The 20,164-nt window shown below is 35.4% G+C and overlaps 1 long non-coding RNA gene across 1 annotated transcript; it reads right to left on the reverse strand.

The window, feature by feature from the left end:
• Positions 1-265: 265 nt before the first annotated feature.
• LOC137850336 (uncharacterized) lies at positions 266-9,377 on the reverse strand. Its single transcript, XR_011092489.1, has 3 exons — positions 9,111-9,377; positions 8,494-8,585; positions 266-1,427 (listed from the first exon to the last, which is right to left on the reverse strand). It is a non-coding gene; the product is annotated as an uncharacterized lncRNA (long non-coding RNA).
• Positions 9,378-20,164: the final 10,787 nt, after the last annotated feature.

The raw sequence follows: 20,164 nt of genomic DNA on the forward strand, positions 1-20,164 counted from the left end.
ACCTATATTTATGCCTGGAACTTACTTATCATAACCTAAAGCACCTAAAAGGGCTCAATTCAGTTTCCTTTTGTTGGGGTACAGTGGTATTTGAGGTGATAACTTATCCCAGCAGGTGCATTGTTAGTAGGTGCATTGTTAGGTGCATTGCTCTAGAAAGATGTCAGTACACAATAGGTCCTATATCTTCCAGCCCCATACTAATGTCTATGACCAAATATTCTATGGCATCTCAAATGATGCTAGATAATTTTATACACAGAACTGAATCAAGTCTTCTGATGTCTGAGATTGTACAAAATATTTATCTTGCAATATATTTATTAATATATAATTTTACAAATATTTGTACTTATAAATCTTTATGGTGGTTAATTGCTTTAAGTTTTCTTTCTCTATGCAATTTTTGATTGAAACTATTTAATGGCTTCCAAGTCATACAGTATATACAGTAAATTATATACAGTAAATTTATAAGGATCACATTTACACTGTTTAATTGAAATTATTTGAACATGTAGACTGAACTCCGTCTTCATGAGAACATACACAACTATGTCACCAGAATCACACCATACCTCTCAGCTTGACAGCAATAAGAGACACAACACCCCATCTAAATTAAATTTGTACCAGGTGCATTGAGAACAAATTTCAAAAGTACATTTTGAAATGTATTCTCTTGAAAAAATTACAGAGCGTTCAACCAACAAAATATGAGAGACACCTCAATTATCCAAAGTAAGTCTATGAGAAATAGCAAATAATTTAAACCAGTCCAATGCTAAATAGAGGGATTTTATTCTGGCCTTGGGGGGTAAAACTTCATACAATTTACACTGTGATAGGATAGTAGGAAGAAAACTAAAGCTCTCAAATGTAGAAAAAAGTAGTTTTGGCATCTCATTTGGAAGGAGTTGTCTGACATTTAGAATGAGTTAAATATATGATTAGCTTTTTTTTTAAAAAAAAAAAAAAAGTAACATGACCTTCACAATCACGGCATTTATTCCTTAAATGTCAAATAAACTTTTGGACCTTGTGAATTTTAAAACAAGCCCTCTAAAAATGTTTCATCTGTTATTAGGGCTATTTTTGTGCCAAATGATTTCAGTTATAAAACATTTTTCAAATATTGTATGCTGTTGAAATTCAATGGGATCTCATACACAGACAATAACAGAGGCTTATTTTTATTATTTTAGGACAGGATGTTTTTTCTCTATTTATTTTTCTACTCAAAAACTTGATTTTCAACAGAGATTGCAGATTTTTTCTATTCCAAACAATTTCTGCAGGAGTTTGGTGCCCCCACAGCACTTGATGGGACTGGTATTTCAAGAAAGGATGTTAACATTTTCTCACAGTGGATCTTCTAGCTCTCTGGCAGGATGGTTGGCCTCCATGAACAAACTTTAGCTTCACTCCTATTAGGAACAAAAACAACACACTTTCAAAAAAGCAGGTCTGTGGACTTAAATATGTATCTAGCATATTTAAACTACATGGCTGAGTTAATAGAGCCTGATTCTTGCCTTAATTGCTCCATAATCATGCTTTTACATAAAACCACAAATTTGGATTTCTAGTTCTGTTATACTTTTTTTTTTTTCCCCTCTGAATATATGCCTTCAAGATTTTTTAACCTAATATTATTTAAGGTATTTAAAATTCATATTTTCAATTTAACATGCTAGTTCTCATGTAGCACTTGCATATAAGCATAGCATATATACTGCATAAACCTAAATATGTATGCACTTACACTTTTAATATTAATGCCTACTCTGCTCATCTAGGGCTTGACTCAAAGTAAGTGTCAAGTGTCATCTGAAGTACTGTAAAATATTCACCTGACCTCCAACTGTTTTTCCACAGGGGCATCTCATCCCACCCCCCATCCCTATATTAATATCTGGGGAGCTTTCAAATGGCACCAGAAATATACTTTGGGCAAACTGTTATTTTGTGGGTCAAATATCTTAATCTACATGATAGAGCCCTTAAATTTTAGATACCTATACAATGGATCATGAAAATGAGCTGGGTGTCTGAGGTCAATAAAGAGTTAGATAAATGTCAGGGAAAAGAGGGAAAATAACAGAAATGAGCTCAGCATATAATGATAAGAATAATTATATAACGAAACTTTTATAAAGTTCTTCAGAGTGGGAAAGACAAAGAGGGCAATTATTCTCAAGTTCCTTCCACCCCCATTTGGAGACATTAGAGAAACCCTGTATCATTACATTATACTGCATCCTAATATATACAAGATCAAAAGCTCAACTTTTGCCCTGCAGCCCTCAGAGTTTGCAGGACCCTGAACCCAACTTGTTTGGACTAGTGCAAATTGGTATATCCAAATCAATAAATCCCTTATTGGCCTCTTTAACTCAGTCTGAACTTGTTCAGATACCAGCCACACTGAACCCCTACCAAGACAGTGCAAGCATTAAGCAAGTAACAAATCTTGGGACCAGGTGAGATTTTGTGAAGCAATGGCAAAGCTAAGACCTTTTCATCTAGGTTTATTAAAGTCATTCTTCCCTCCAGAAAAACTATTTGGTCATCAGTGTTTTCAGACTTGCTCTCATGCAGAAATTTTATGCTGCAGCAAGACATGAAATCCCAATGTTCTCAAAATCTTTTCTTTATAATATCTGGATTTTTTTCTTAATTATTTTCAGATTAATTTCCAACTAATACATAAGGATAAAATTTGGCTCATGACCTATAACCCTAAGCATGTTGTAATTCTGTTACCAATCTCCTGATTTCATGGGGGGCTTAACAAGCACCATATGTGAAACACTGAGTTCCTCTGCGTTATTAATGCCTAACGATCCAGGGAATCTCTGTGCTACTATCCTGCTTTACAACCCCATCAGAATCTCAACAGTGGCAATTCCAAGGTCTGCTGAAATACGTTTTCCATGTTCATGTCTATTTTCTGTGTCTCAAGGCTGCAAAGGACCTTAATGCACCAAATATCCATCCATCAACCAGGCCAGAACATTCTCAAGCTGAAGTGTGTTGAGCAGCATAGTGGGAGGAGCAGGAGAAGGCTTTAGACTCACAACTCAGTGTGTCCTGCTGACCATTCCCTTTCAGCCACGGCTCTAAACTCACAGGCCTTTATGCTCATACTCCCTTAATTTATTCCTCCATATTTCTTATCTGTTTCCTGCTTTATGTTCCCACCACCGGGACACCCTATGAACATGTAGTGAAACTGATTACATTTAAAAATGATCAGGTTTGGTGTGGAAAACTGAGGTTTGGTGCTTTATTTAATCTGGTTGCATCCCTAGGACCACTTTACAGTGTGGCTGTGCTGATGGTTATGCCAGTGTGAGGTTTGGCCTATAGGCTTCCAGCTGATACCCTTCTTCAGGTGATGCACTAGGTGGATGCCACTTTCCCTAACCCTTGCTATTGCTGTGTTCATGCTGGAAACTCAGACACAACTAATGGATTGTGTAAGAGTTCCAAATTACCTCAATCTGCATTAAATAGCTCTCAGTACAGGGGACTACAGGTGGTTCTGGGGATAGTTGGAGGCAAGAGTTTCTCATCTCTCCGTTATTGGTTCTGACCTGAGAAAAGAATCATTAACAGTAGTAATGATGAGGTCAGCATATGATATTATATCAAATGGTAAAACACATTTGGCATGTTAGCAGTCATGTCACTAACAAACCTAGGATCCAGAGCTGAACTATCTACTCATCCGGATGTCTCTGTCAACACAGATATTTGAATCCAAGCTCAAAGATATTCATGGGAGTACTTCTATTAACTGCAGTGGGTTTTGTGAATCATGCCTGATGTACAGGCCATGTTTCCTGCTGCTGTAAGGAAGTTTGGTCTTATTTGAAAGAAATGGCTTTAAAATCACAGGCAGTTCTGCCATGGGTTGTGAATTTTCCCAATAAGGTCTCCTCTCTCCTGAACCTTTTGCCTTTCAGGAAGGACTTGGTTTTTGGTACTTGCCTCAGAAAAGGACTTTTTGCCCTCCTTCTACTACTTGGTTTGCCAGATGTCCTTCAAAAATTGCCTGTCCCAACAGCAACCCACAGAACTTTGCCACCTTGACTACATACTTAATGTTTTCTTAAGCCCGTATATGCAACAGCTCTTACTACACTCTATGGATCTAGAGTATAATCTGAAAATGAGCTTCAAATCTAATGGTTTGCAAGCCTGTGGGGGAGACAAAACATTATATTTGATAGATCTCTGCAAATGTGGGCAATTACAGATAAAAAAATCCTCATTAGCACCACTGAAATTCTGTGATCAGCTGCATTCACAGTTTCAACCTATAGAACATAGGACTGAAAAGGCTTCACTGATTTCTACATTGGACCAAATGATAACCCTGACAATAATGCAATCGTGGGAACCCTCACTCATTTCCAGTTGTTACCATTGGGGCCACAGGCTTGCGCAGATCAGCCAACACACTCCTCCAGACCTGCACTTATGATTCAACAATAAAAGCTCAAATGCAGAAGGTTTTTTCTTCCTCTCCTCCCTCCCAAATGCTACTGATCGTCCTATTACCATGGCAACCAACTCCTGCTGGCATGATCAAGAAAAAACCTGATTTGGGATTTTAATTAATTGCTTGGAAATGGAAATGTAACAGTGACTGGCAGTTCAACTAAGCACATTTGCAAAGTGAATAAAAATAGAGTTTCTGAAATACTTGAAATTGTTTCACTGGATATAACCCACATTTTTTACTAGACACCTTAATTTATTCTGCTTCATAAAATAAACCTGCCAAATGTACTAAGCCATTTTGTCAACACAAATCATTTGGCAAATACTTTAATCCTTCTTCTTAACAAAATGTATTGTATTAAAAAAAATAAATCTAACCCATCAGTATAAACCCATAGGTTTCATCTGAACATATGCCTTTTTCACCATTAGGTCACGTGTATAAAAGGCTTTCATCTCATCCTCACAAAAGAGGATGTGTTTCTTTCAATGCACGTGATCTCTCATTAACATTTATGGCAGTTACACCCCCATATTCAGCAGAGAATGGAATAAAAAGGCTTTTTTTTTTTTTTTTTTTTTTTATCTCCAGTCTCAGTCTTCAAAGAAAATCAAGTGGTCATTTTTTGCATATACCACCACCCTCCTCTGGGTGGTATCTGCACTGCTGAGGTGGGTATCAGAGGTCCTGTGCTGCTGAATCTAGAAGCATCACCGTTTCTTTCATGATTTTTAGAAACAAGAAATTTCATGATTTTTAGACACAAGAGGATCAGGAAGCTATCCTTGCCATCTCTATTCAATTCTGACTACTTAACATTTTTCAGCATCATGTTATTTTTTTAAGGTTTTGGGGTTTCAGGGTAGTCGTTATTTATATGTGCATACATAATTGAATTTTTGTTTGTTTGTTTATTTAAGAAACAAGAAGAGATTGTGAAGGATGTAGATGTTCTACATCACACTTAAAACTGGATGCAAACTTCATCAGCCACACTGTGCTCTTCAGGTAGCTCCTCATTTTCAATATTGGCCAAGCAGGTAAGAAATACAGCATTAATGTTGTTGTAAAAATATAATAGATACTTCCCAGTGACAACATGATAAGGTTGCACATGGAGACAGAACTTTCAATAACATTGTCCAAGGACCTTGTTATTCGAGGGTCAGGTCAACTTGGTGAAATCAGGAGCCTTGCAACATTGACAGCTACCTAACCTTTCTTCTGAGACATTTTGCCTTTCCACCTCCTTTTAGTCTTTCCACCATACAGGCTAATGATGTCTGACAATGAAAGGTAAGTGCAAGCAATTTTACGTTAACTTATTTCTACATATTTACTAATTTTCCTCTGATAAGCTTTTGTCAGACTTCCAGATTTACAATATTTTGTAGCTCCCATTGCCATATCAATAATTCACATCACAGGATTGTATCACTGACCCAGAAGATGCTAAACTTCCTCATTCACTGACTTAATTACATTTGAGAGGTGACTCTTCTTGACAGTTTTCACACATTTGCAATGTTGCTCATTAGTCAATATTATCCACTCAGCCTCTGACCATACTCTTCCATATAATAGACATGCTTGGTGAGCAGTGTTGGATGACCTGAATTGAGGTTAATGGACTATCTTTAAAGATTGCACGACAGGGCCAGAAGGTGTCCTGGAAAGGTCATCTCTTCATTCGCAAGCAGTATTTATTCACCATAGCCCACTATTTTTCCTTTCTTTTGTGACATCTTTAAAATGGGAGTAATAATTTCCATTACTGGAATATATATTAGTAGCTAAATATCATTAAGGCAGTAGAATTGTGATGCAAAATGAAAACACAAGAAATCTGGTGATTATTTATGTCTTCAACACTCTATCACCTATTGGTATTTCTAAGGCAACTATCTCTGTGTTATCTAAGCACTGTAATATAATACAATCACGCACAAGTTGTATCTAAGTGCAGTGGGTTTTAGTTATTAATAACACAGCACTTATCTTCAAAGTGCTTCAAAAACTAATTAATTCTCACAGCACCTTCTCCCTGTCAGGCAGGTGAGACAACTATTATTCCCATTATACATATCATTATGATTATTACTTGAGGAAACAAGGTTAAGTTACTTATCCTATCTCCCAAAAGAGATAGAGAGCATTAGAAAGAGCACCTGAGCTCAGACATTAGGAAACAGGGTTTTCTGACCTGTTTTGAGACCACTTCAGCATGCCTTATGCCTGGGAAACATCACTGGTAACATCATAATTACATGCTTTATTAAACACTAACATGACAAAACAAGATGGGATTTATATATATATATATATATATTTAATCTGGGATCAACTATGCTTTATTTATTTATTAAAGGACCCTAACCAACCAGCCTGCTCCATGCCATTCAATGAGTCATCCAGATTCACCAGGCTTGTGAAATAATTTACTGCCTTGGCTGCTTCAATTTCACGTGCTTCATTGTGTTGGCATTATTTCTCAGCCAAACTTTACTGCAATAAAGCACTCTGAATTTCTACTTCTTCAAGGCAAGGAAGGCACATGAAAAAGAGGAAATAATAATAATAATAAAAAAAAGTATCTTAGAGCCTGCTTATTAAACTGTTCTGATTCCTATATAGTCCAAAAAAAATAAATAAATAAAAAAAAATCTGCCTGATCATACTATTTATAGCTCTATCTCTTAGGGTTATACAATAGTATAGATATCTAATGCCATGTGAACATGCATTGAAGAACTAATTCTATTTCTTCACTTCACTGGCCAGCTTGTATTTAGAACTATGCTCAGAGATACTGCATAACCATTGGTAATATCTAATGACATTAATTATATAAGGTAGTTAGAGAAAGCAAAGATAAAAGCATAACAGTTGTCCAAGTGAAGGCCTTATACTAATTAGCCTCATACTACAAAGCAACCTTATCAAGCAGTAGGATGACCTATAAGTTACTTAAGCTCCCACTTATTGTGTAATGATGATACAGTGGGCAGAAATTTACTAACTGCCTCCTTGTAGGAGAGTACCTTCTCTGGAGTACCTGCCAACAAAAACATTATGTAGCAGGATGAAAATGTATTTTAATAATTTGCTGAAGGTCAACTTGACAGTGTACCCATTAAGTATATACATACACACATACACACATAACTTTACTCCTATAGAATTAAAAACATTAGACATTGACTATTGACACACCTGTATTCTATAAGGATGAGGAGCAAACTTCAAAAGGTTGGTTCGAGTTTCAGGAAAACACTCCAAGCCTTTGAGGTAAAATTCATCTGCCCTAACTTGGATGTCTAAAAACTAAACTGCTAAGTCTGAGCTCGTCACCCCAAGCTCCCTTTGTGGAGAGAAATGGGCACCTCCAGAGAATGATTCATCTTATCCCGTCACAGATGTCTCATATAGATTGGATGATTAAGTCCCTGAAGGTGCCCATTTCTCTCTCTTGACTAAGAAGTGGACCTAGATCACACTTGGACAATTTTTTTTTTTTTTTGATACAAAATACTGTCAGATGAATCCTCTTTTCCTCAAGTTATGTCCCAACAATTTCACAGTCTCACAGGAAAAAAAATAAAACAAGTAGAAAAAGGAGAAAAAGTAGAAGGTGAAGGGTTTTTGTTGTGGGTTTAGTTTGGTTTGGTTTTGATACTTTTCTCTCTAGGTAGGGCAGGATTTCAAAAATACATGTAAAATAGCACAAGAAAAGGAAGGAAGAAATGACAAGATTCAGAAAGAGTTTGTGACATTCTTTAATTTAATAAAAGAAGGACCTGTTGGCAGGACACTGTCCATTCGATATATCTCTACTGAGCCATGATATACAAACCTCTATTTTAGCAGGTGAGTAATGTCTTTGACTTCAAAAAGATCATACAGTCAGTGAAAGCTGAGAACATAGATAAATGCTTTCAGGATCAGGCACATAAATTAATTAGAATTATGCATTTAAATACCTCTGTGGATATTGGCCTTTGTTCATAATCTTCCTTAGTCGAAGCTTCAGTCCATAACCCTCAGAGAACATGACACCAGACATATTTTCTGTCTGGAAGGGTAATGTTGAGAATGGATGTAAGAGGGAAGCAAAAAAGTTTTACAGTTTTAGTTGGACTGTACGATCATGATTTTATTGGCAAGATTTGTAGATTGTTCCTGAGATATTCCTATTTATGTAAAATTGCTGGAGACTATTTATTTCAGAAAAAAAAAAAATAGTGGTAAGTGTTTGCCAGGAAAGGTCTGATTTTTGAAAGGGGATGAAGGTACTTTTAACATTTCTATGCATTTATTTAAACAAATATACAGTAACTTGGAAAAAAAATCCCCAACTATTTCTACCCAAGTTGCTTAGTCACTTCTGAATGTGCTTTAACTGCAATGAACCTTAACTACACAGAATCAACTTTGCAAAAATTTTTCTTGTAAAGACTTTCTGTTCTGTTTGCACAATGTTTAGAATAAATAAATAAATAATAATAAAACCAAGTATATATTCCTTCCCCTTTCCCCTCCCCCCCCCCCAAAAAAAAAAGTGCCTAGATGGAAAGAAGATCCAAAATCATTCACCCACCTTCTATGCATGGCAAACACTTTTCTTGTCAACTTTTTCCTGCCATTTCAGAAGAATTAAGCATTGCAAAGGGGCCCCACACACACTTTCTGACACACACACACCACACATATCTCATTTTTCAGATGAGAACTCCAGGGTCGATGGAAAACAACAGCTCAAAAGCAAGTGATTCTTGTTAATGTAGCTTGGGTGGGCCATCTCTCAGGTGAGAAAAGGCACGCTGCAAAGCAAATACCTGAGGTGACTTCTGCTTGTTTGAGTCTATCACCCTTAGGGCTGTGTTCCTTTGGCTAGGGATATCTGCTGATCTTCCCTCTTAACAGTAATTATGCCAGACAGTTTTTTGGCTTTCAGTACTGCTCTATAGGTAACATAAATCATACAAATTATTACCACAATACTAAACTGTAATTACCCACAGACCCTGACATGCCAAAAGGTGTATTAATTTGATAATATAATAAATACTTTACTGCATAAAACTATAATTATTACTTCAAAATTGACACTTATACCAGCTTCATTTTTTTTTTTCCAGCAGGCAACTCAATAGTATATTAAACAACACCAGAAATTCTATTTAAATTCAATGAGATATGTTAAAATATAATTTAGTAGATTGTGGAAAGCTTTTCTTAAAGCTAAAAGTCACTAGAATTAGTTTGCTTTTTGGATATTATAATACCTAAAGCAATAAATTATTCAGTAGTTAAGAAGAAAAAATCATATCTGACAAGAAGCCTGGGAAATGGGAACAATATCAAAAACACGTCTGAAATAAAATTGATGGGGAAAATAATTTACAAATCAATGAAAAAGCTTATTTAAGTTGCTTTAAATACTATCGGAAAAAATACTGACCCTATAGGAGAAAATTCTACTTTTTTTTTGTGCATGTGTGTGTGAAAGGGATGACACAATATATCTGTGGGAAAAAACTGAGGTCCCAATTCTGTAATTAGATGGGTGTGGACAAATCATGACACAGCTCCCATTTTTGTTTTATTCAGTGAATGTCTAATACAAAATACATAAACAATCCTGGGAAGAGAGGTCATAATACAGACATGCTCCTTCTCAACTGGGCATCTGAACAGCTACAAGATCAAGTCAAGCTCCCATTTTCCAGTTTCTTTGCAATTTTCTTCTTCGCCAGTGTCATTTCAGTCTTGTGGGAAATGAGTCTTAAATATACAAAACTTTCTTAAACTCAGGGAGGAATGAGCTTGGTTTTCCCTTCTGATTGACTTTAACTGCCCATTACTTTGCAGAAATCAGTCATATACAACACCATTGTAGTATACTGAACTCAGTGTTTTTATGATAGGCTCTGCTTTAGTTTGTTTTTGTTACCATTATTTAAAAAAAGTAAAGCTAATGATGGCAATCTTCATAAGCATATGTTTCCAGTTTTCCTCTAGTGATCTGATTGCTAGTGATTTTCATGTTCTCCCAATTTTACTCATTTTTACTTCAGCTTGCAAAAGGGAAAAAAAAAAAAAAAAAAAAAAAAAAAAAAAAAAAAAAAAAAAAAAGAGAGAGAGAAAAGAGAGAGAGAAAAAATATCAAAGGAAAAGAGAATATCAAATTTATTTCAAGTTTTCATGTTTTCATTCCTGGGTGGTATTTCTATAATTTATGTGTTTACACTTAGGTATTTGCCATAGGCATCCTGTGTATTCAAAGGACAGCTACAAGTATCTTTGAAAGAGGTAGCACTTAAATCAGAGGATCTTCTTCTGCACGTGCTTCCACTAGTGAAAAAGCAGACTGCAGTGACTAGGTTAGCATCAGAGAAGATGAATCTCTTCCAGAGTTTCTGTTTTTTTCCCATTAACAAAATAGACAATTAAAAGAGAGGAGAGAATTCCTCAGAAGATAAAAAAATATAATAATAAAAAATAAAAATAGAAATGAATGGGGGAAAAAGAAAAAGGAAAAATATTTTAAAACTGAAGATTTCTAAGTTTCTGTTCCTAAAAATAATAATAATAATAAAATATATATATATATAAATGAATTTGTTGAAGGAGCTGAAAATATGCTCATTAAAGAAATTGGAATTTGTTTTAAAATACTTGGAAAAGAAAAAAAAAAAGTTTTATGGAGGAAGAGCGAGTCTGGTATCTAAACCATTTGGTAGGGAAGCAGAAGACTACATTTCAATACCATTGGCTGATACAGACTTAGATTGAGAAGGGATTTATTCTCTATATACTTAACTACAAGATCAGCATATAGGCAAATGCAAGAAATGTTGGAAAGGTACATATTTTGAAGATTCCACAGTATGAGAAAAGAGACCATGAAAAATAGTGAAAATGTTATATGTAAATGTTATATGTAAATATTTATTCAGCTTCTGTGTAAACAGTCTTAATGAGGTGAGTTCTTCGGTTCCTCTTAGGGTCATGGAGGATGATTGTTGTGCAGCTTTCTCATTAGCTTTAGTAGTTGCTCTTCCAATGCTCTTCCACTGATTAATTCGAATGAGGCAAATAGGTCAATGAAACTGCTTGGCAAGCACTTTTAGTCTGACCTATTACATGTATTATATAAGTCTGTATTAACGTGGTTCTCCTCATTCACATATTAGGAAGACATTAAGGGAAGATGTGAGGTTTCTGGTGACATTCATGGGACAAACAGTGAAATGTTTCTCCTCTATGTGAAGAAGAGGAAGAGCTTTCCACAGAAACATTATTTTCAGGGAAATATGAGCTGAAAAATCACTATGTTTCTATGTCTCTGCTGAGATCTGGGCAGAATTATTGAGCAAAATTGAAAAATGTTGAGATGGGAAAAAAAAAAAAAAGGAAAAAAATCGAAATGAGAATTTAGTACAGGAGATATGAAACATGTTGTTCAAATCCCTTGCTTACCTTGGGAAAAAATTAAAAATTAAAAATTAAAAATTAAAAATTAGGACCTCAACTTCAGATACATGTATGAGTTCCTTTGTTAGCTCTCTAGGCAACAGCTGGTGAACACTGTCTAACAGGAACCCAGAGGTGATTTTTTTTCTAATAATTTTCCAAATTCTAGGCTTTTTAATATACAAAGTGTCTTCTCAAAGATATATTTTTGTGTCTTTGTAACTGTTTTTTTTTTATTCCTTCTGCTCACAGATATTCTGCTCAGCAAATTTTCTTTTTGAATGTACATACTGACAGTAAATATAAGTTACCAAAAGTCTTAACCTATCCACCCATCTTTTTTTTTTTTTTCCTAAGTGAACTATTACAGATAACATTTTGAAGTGTCATGTTGTTTCATGGAAATAACAGCTGATATACACAGTTGGAATTTCTTTTTCTTTTTGCAGTACTTTGGGGAAAGCAGGGAAGAAAATAAAAAGGTCATTGTGATTGCCTAAATCTTTCCTTTTAATAATGTGGTAGACAGTCAGTGATGATGATGTGATTCATTACTTGCCTATAATGTTAATTATATATTATTAGGTGTTTCACAGAATGATAGCTGGCAATTGGTGATATGATTCATAAAGAGGTATTGTTAAGCAAATCTGTAAATCTGTTTGATTTCAGTTAAAAGAAAGGGCGATAGGTCATAAGAAGTAAAGAGAAAGAGAGAGAGAATAAAGAAAAGACACTGACATAATTTGCGGTTCTACTTTTATATGAACAACAAGGTTTACAGTGAAGAGCTGTTGGATACAGTTTCGGTGAGCAAGGATTTTGCAGGGAGATTAGATCAGTTACAAATTGCTAAATCTGATGACTTAGATAAAAATTTAACCAGAGGCTTTGAAAGAGGTAGAACATGTTTCTGTGGAGAAGTGATTGCCCCGTACTTCCGAGATAGAGCTAATCACAGACGGCCGCACTGATTATACCCGCAGTAAAAACTGAACAGGGAAGAAATCATTCATTTAAGGGAGGATATCAGTTTCTCATGGAACAGACTGAAAACTCCATCTCACTCTGCAAATGCACCCTATCATTTGGGAAACCTCCAGAAACCAGTCTCTCAAATGGACTATAATGTACTCTATTCCAGCGTAACTTTGTCAGATCTGTGTTAGCAGCTGAAAAAATTGAATAAATTTTTATTTCCTCCTCCACAGTCTCTGTGAGATTCCAGAACCTTTTCCCATAACACACACACACACACACTCAAAAAAAAAAAAAAAAAAAAAAATTTGCCCTGAGATAAATACTCGTAGGGTTAAACATTCATTCCAGACTGGTTTGTATCTGTTTGTATCTGCACTTTATCTGAGTTGGGAAAGGGAATTGAACCTACATCTTCCTTGCTCCAGCAAGCCATGACTCGTTCAGAGTGGACCTCATTCTTTCACTTATATAAGTCAAAAGTGAATTATAGATCTGAAATTCTGTTTCACAACAGGGGTACTGCCCATACAGGCCCATCTCACAACTGGATTTCAGTTTTCAGGAGTAAGTACTACCTCACTAGAACTTCTAGTTTAGAAAATAAATAAATAAATAAATAAATAAATAAATAAATAAATAAATAATAAAACATAGAAAAACAATTCGAACATAGATTTAATTTATTAATTTTAATAGCACTTTTAGTAGGGAATGCTCCTAAGAAAAAGAGTGAATACTGAAGTTCTATTGTCTTGTTCTCAAAGAGGTTTATATCTCTTCTCTCACATAATATCCCAATGAAATAACATAAATGTCATTTATGTTATGCATCTCTCATCTATTTCCTCTTCTATGCAGCAACAAATATCCTAACGTATGTGGAGAAAGACAGAAAAAATGCAGTTTTACCAGAACTTCAGTTGTATTAAAGTACATGACCTAGAAATACTTCATGGAAATCTTTAATATCATTTACTGGTATGTATTATTTCTTAAGGCAATGGTTTTATGGGACAAAGATAGGCCTGGGAGCTAGGAATTCCTGAATACCATCTTCAGCACTGGCTTGATTGTCTATTGCCTACATATCACAGTGATAGGGTGATTTATTTATAAAACATAGATTAGATTAGCTCAGACAAGATTAAATTACATAGAACAAGTCACCTAAACTCTCACTGTCTATTTCCTCATCTGTGATATCTATATTTACCTATTACACATGGTGACTGCAAGGATTACTTAATCTCCCTGAAGAATTATCATGATTATCATTAATCTGGAACACACAAAACAAGTCCCGATAAATAAAGAAGCTTGTGATTCATCTGAGGTGGAGCGAGAGTACCAAAACAATTCCCATCTGAAAGTTAAGCATTGTTGATAAAGGTTTTTATGATGGCTTAATGTCATGTTAGGCATCTAAAATTTTAACCTTTAGTAGAAGGTTATTGTCTAAATTTCCTCTGTAGTCGAAATATATGAAAATGGTCATCATGCATTAAATGAGTCAACCAACTACTTATTCTGGGATGAATCACTTTATGGATTCTCTCCATTATCCGTTGAAGAAGCCTAGACAACTAGACAAAAAATATTTTAGGTAATTAAAGTCATGTGAGATCAAGCTGAAGATTCTGAACTCTCTTAAAAGACTATAGTCAAATGTCATGTTCTGCCTTCACTGGAGCACAGTAGAAAAATGACCAATGCCAGTCTGCTCCCAAGTGCTTGTCACCACATTCATGCACCCTAAAAATTTACTATCTGGATTGTCAACAAGACCACACAATAGTTTCGGGAACTGCCATTTAAATTTTTAATTAAGATACAAAAATATATCAAGTATCACCAAGAATCTCAAAATAGTTGAACATATTTTACGAGAAGACCCTGTATTTCAGTGTTAGGGAGGAACTGCGGGGAAGGGCTTAGGGTAATTTTTTTTCCTAGCTGATGTGAACCTTCAGGAACAATCATGGCTCATTCCTGGATGAAGTTGTTCCATTTTGGAATCTTTAATGCACCAGGTCATTAGGACTCACTTCTTGATTGCTTGGGTACTCTTTGGTGTCATACACATAAGCTTCAGTGTGGTCATGGTGCTGCTATATCATACAGTTCCAGGCTTGCTTAAAAGCAAGAGGTTTCTCCTCCAGAGCACACTAACAAAACCTGGTCAGGCAGCAGCTGCTGTTCTGATGGCACTTTTTATCTGTGAGTTGAGGATGAGAAACCTCTTAATGTTGCAAGGAAGGGGACTGAAGAAAAAAAAAAAAAAGCAGGTGGGAACATGGGAACAGGCTAAGACTTACCACTTTTAGCAAGGCTCAGATGTAGAAAGGCTTTTAGGTTAGATCTAAAGCCTTTTGGAGTCAATAAGAAAACTGCCATTGATATAAAGCATAATATGTGGGTGAAGATTATTGGAAAGGAAAGTTCCTTATGAAAGAAAAAAATGCAAAAAGTTTGCAAATATAGGTTTGTGCACTGTGAAGCAATTTAAAAATTGTTTCCTCTTAAAAACAATGACAAAAAAATAAAAGGGTTGAGCAGACATATTAAATTTAAGAATTCAGAATATGGTTGGGTTTAAACGTGCTATAATCTTAGATTAGGGGAGAAAAAATCTTTCTAATCCTAAACTGTCCCTTTGTTTTTCACAGGAAGAAGAGAGCTATTGATAAAACAGAAACCACTTTCAAAAGCCATCTGGAACTTGAAATGAATCCAGGCTACCTGTGAGTAAGATCTGCAAAGAAGGGTCTGCCTTCACTTGTGTCTTGTACCAAACTAAGCACGCTGTCAGCACTTCATAAATAATGTTAATAGTAATACTTCTTTTCACACACCTCTTCACTTCTTGGTGCTGGCTGGGACTGGAAAGAGCAGAGAATTTCCAAATGGAAAAAGCACTAAAAATTACATTTTAAAAACAAAAACAAAACAAAACCAAACACACCAAGGCTGAGCTGGAGTTTTCAGTCCTTCAGTCCAACTTTGAAAACTCATTAGGTGTAGATAGTTCAGATAAGGTATGAATCCAGATGTTTCTGTGTTTATCTTCAGCATTACTGTGTCCAAAATGTTACTAAAAAAATGGCTAGGCTCCTAAATCTGAATTTAAACTTGTAAGTAAGTGCCTTGATAGGTAAGAGCATGAACACATGCAGCTTTTCTTGACCTTAATGAGATGTTCAAGGTACTTAACACTTTTGAAAATCAGGCCACAATTCAGCAAAGCATTTCAACATGTGTTTAACATTAAACACATATTTAATCAGATTAAAGCATATTCTTAAACACATTCCTGAACCAGGATCAATTTAAACATATGCTTGTGATCTTTGCTAAATAAGGTTCTCACTTAAGTTTCTAAATAAGGATTTGGGAACCTAAATTTAGGTTTTGATTTTATAAAATCATCAGTATATTTTGAACAGAATAAAAATTTAAATGAAAGGGAAAACAATAAATAATTTTATTTATTTCATTAATCAAATTTATCTGTACTTGACAACAACCAGGTAACTAAAAATCCAGTCACTTAAGGAGAGTGAAAATGTACACAGTAGAAAAATGTATATTTCTTTTATTTGCACTCTGATTTTGATTCTTTAGAAGAGTTTTATATCAAATATTTTGACCCAATATTATCCAATAATAGAAAAGTAAATGATATTTCAGTATGTTTTGTATGTTTTGTTTTATTTTTATACACTGTTTTAATTAATAATACTGGCACAGAAGGTTTTCTCTGTTGTCTTTTAATTTTTTTTTAATTATTATTGTTTTTTCTTTCCTTACTTATATTTTCTTGTTCTTGTAACAGAAGCAGCTCCATTCTCTCCCTTTCTGTTAACACCCTTGCATACATTTGAGTTTCCATCAACCGCCCATCAATCTGTTAGTTGTGCAATTACATGTCTTTAGACAAAAACAGTGTTGAATGCCACCATTTTGATTAGGGTAATACTGACTCATTGGGACAGCAGCAATTCAGAGTGTTTCCATGCACACATTTGCATGGATTTAAGTCAGACAAAGCAGCAAAAAGGCACATAAATAAGATTGAACAAGAAAGGTGAATCTGCAGTTTGTTTAGCAGCTAGACACACACCATCAAGCTGTATCGTAACTCCCTGCTCCATTACCCCTTGTAGGTTCCTGTGAAGTAGAGGACCGCAACCTAAGCTGTGGGTTGTGGTCCCTTGCCCAAATGTCTGCCTTGTTTCTTCAGTTCACATTGGGCATATGTCAAATCCTGATGGCTTCACAGTGCTTCCTGTGTGAACATTTTCACCCTGTGTTATGTTACACAGTAATTGGAGGTAGATTATCTCTCACTGAAATAGAAGGTTTTTGGAGAGAAGGTGCTGGGGGGTAAGTGCACCGGCAGGTACTGCTTAATCATTTCAAGCTGTAAATTCATTTTCTAGCTTATAACATGATAACTTGTGTGTGCATTCATACCCTTGGTTAAACCAGAGCAAATCCCTATGTGGACACACTAATTTCAGTTTTAGAGTGGCTTATCTCAATTTATCATAAACTTGTTCTGAATCTGCTTATGCCGAACTGAAATGAGCTTAATTTAAAATTGAAATAAAAGGATTAGGATAAATGAAATTGGTGTAAAATCACACCTTTATTTAAGCCACTACAACTCAGTATGGAGATAAAACCCTAGGCCATGTGTGTTTATTTAGAAGTGTGTGCTAGAGAAAATAGAAAAAGACAAATGAACAGAGTAACAGAGTAAACATTTCCAACCATGTTAAGAAGATATTATTGGAAAAAAAAAAAAAAAAGAGAGAGAGAGAGTTGAAAATAATGCAAAATAATGTAATTTGAAAAGAACTTTTAAAAATTACCTAATATCCCTGATTCAGAGCCTCTCCTATTCAGCCACATTAGACAGCAGAACCCTGCAGGCATTTAATAATACTTTTATATAGTAACATTTTACATATTCACCGTGCTTTAAAAGCATTAACAAATCTTCATAATAACCATCTGAGGTTGAGAAGTAAGGACCAATATCCTTTTTTAAAACATAAAGAAAATGAAATACGAGACAAGCCCCAGCTCCTGAATACTGTGTGCTTTGGTTTGGAAGTGAGCAGGCCTCTGACACCAAATATGATGGGATAAAGTTGGTCACCAAAGCTGGAGTCTCCCTCCTTACTATGTGACAGGCTGCTGTTGAAAATTTGCCTTTAGGAGACTAATGTTTTGCAGACTACAAGCCAGGGTGGCCCTTAAGCATATGTTTCACATGAAATGCAAATAACATGGAAAAGCTAATGGTTAGTCCACTGCAAACATATAACTGAGGAGATGGCAAGTCAAAAAGCCACTTGGATCCCAGGCTTGGATTTCAAGAGCCTGACTAGAAACTCAGAATCACTTTTTAGTTGGAAAATTTAGACCCTTTGGACTGATGTGGTGGGAGGAAGTATTCACAGAGGAACCCTCACCTAGGAAAGCCAAACCTTCTCAGGGAGTAGAGATATTCTTGAGCATCTTAAGGGATTCTGCCCTGAACCATCCTCTGGTATAAACTAGGCCACACATAGTCCTGCAATATGTAGGCTTCTATAAAATGATGAATTTTATAAAATGATGAATTTTCTTAAACTAATAAGTGGGATTTCTTCAAAACATAGTGTTTCCCAGATCTCTCTGGGAGGGCTCATTCTGCTTCTTTGTGTTTCATTTAAGTGAATGAGGCATTCTCACCACCAAACTGTATGTCTCAAACTAGCAGATGATGCTTCATAACTATTTCACAACGTTCCTTTAGTTCAAAGTACACCAGCTGAATCTCTGCGATATTATGATGGCCTTTGGTCACCTAAATGTTATGTATTTATCCAAGACTACTTGGTTATAGTTCCTTTCTTGTCCTTTGAGACATACATGTATAGCACCTCCAAGGTAATTTAGCTCAAATGAAGTCACCATCTTCCTGGCACTAGCCAGGAAGGTCTCTCTCTCTCTCTCTCTCTCTCTCCCCCTCTCATTCTCTCCCTTTCTTCCTTCCTCCCTCCCTCTAGCCAACAGATGCACTTTAGATAGCTAGTCTAGACTAGACACCTAAGCTTAAAATAGTTAAATTTATATCAGGCAAATGTAGTATAAATGAGGAATATACCATTCTGTCTTATAGGATGCTAAAGAAATCACTTGCGATAAACTGAGATGGTGACTTCTGCTGTTGTAACTGATGAGGGCAAACGGTTATGTAGTTAAGTTGTTATCAATGTCAGCTGGAGTGGGACTCACATGAAGTCTTACTCTCCTGTGAAACAGGTATATATCTGAATTATATCTCAGAGCCCCACAGTTTAATCCTGATATTGTATTCCAGTTATTGTTCCATGAACCTCCTCAAAATAATTAATTTTAAAACACATTTCAGTTACCAAGTCCTTTTTTTTTTTTTTTTTTTTAATATTAGTTGCGTACAACTGGAACATCTTGTCTAGCAAAGTTAAGGTGTCTGAGAAGAGCTCTGATCACGTTCTAGCTTGCCAAGCTGAGATCTTGGCTGGCACTAACAAGCATTGCAACATTTATTAATTCATTACTTGGGAAATTGTCTCACCCAGTTTCTTCAGGCAGCACCTCAGTCATTACTAAATGTTTGGAGAATACGTTAAAGATGCCTCATGTTATTTCAGTCTTAGTCACTGTTATTTGGGTGTGGACACTCCTTAACCTGGGCTTCAGAAATTGAAAATAAATGAGAGCTGAAAGTACAGAAACTATTCTCATCAAAACCGAGGGGAAATTAAGAAAATTTGTTATCCTTAAATCAGAGTGTATAAAGGAAACTATATTTGAGACTGAAAATATGTGATATCCTGGGACACCATGAATAGTTATTGAAATATAAAGTGGTATAATGCACAAGGTATCTGAAGTACATCATATCAAACAATCTGATATGCCTTAGTATATTGACAATTTTTTTCAGTGTAGACCTTAGGCACAGTGGAGATCAATACCAATAGAAAATATATAGGTAGTTAATAAGACAGATTAGGCCTCAAAAGTGATGTAGAGAATTCTGATGAGTTTGTCATTAGAACATTCATCTGGTGTGTCCTCCTCTTTTTCCAGTGTCCAGAAGATCTGGGAAGATCTCATCTAAGCAACTATATCTTCCTGAAGGGCTGAAAATATTTT

The sequence above is a fragment of the Anas acuta genome, chromosome 1 (assembly GCF_963932015.1).
Source record: "Anas acuta chromosome 1, bAnaAcu1.1, whole genome shotgun sequence".
In the NCBI taxonomy this organism is placed as follows: Eukaryota; Metazoa; Chordata; class Aves; order Anseriformes; family Anatidae; genus Anas; species Anas acuta.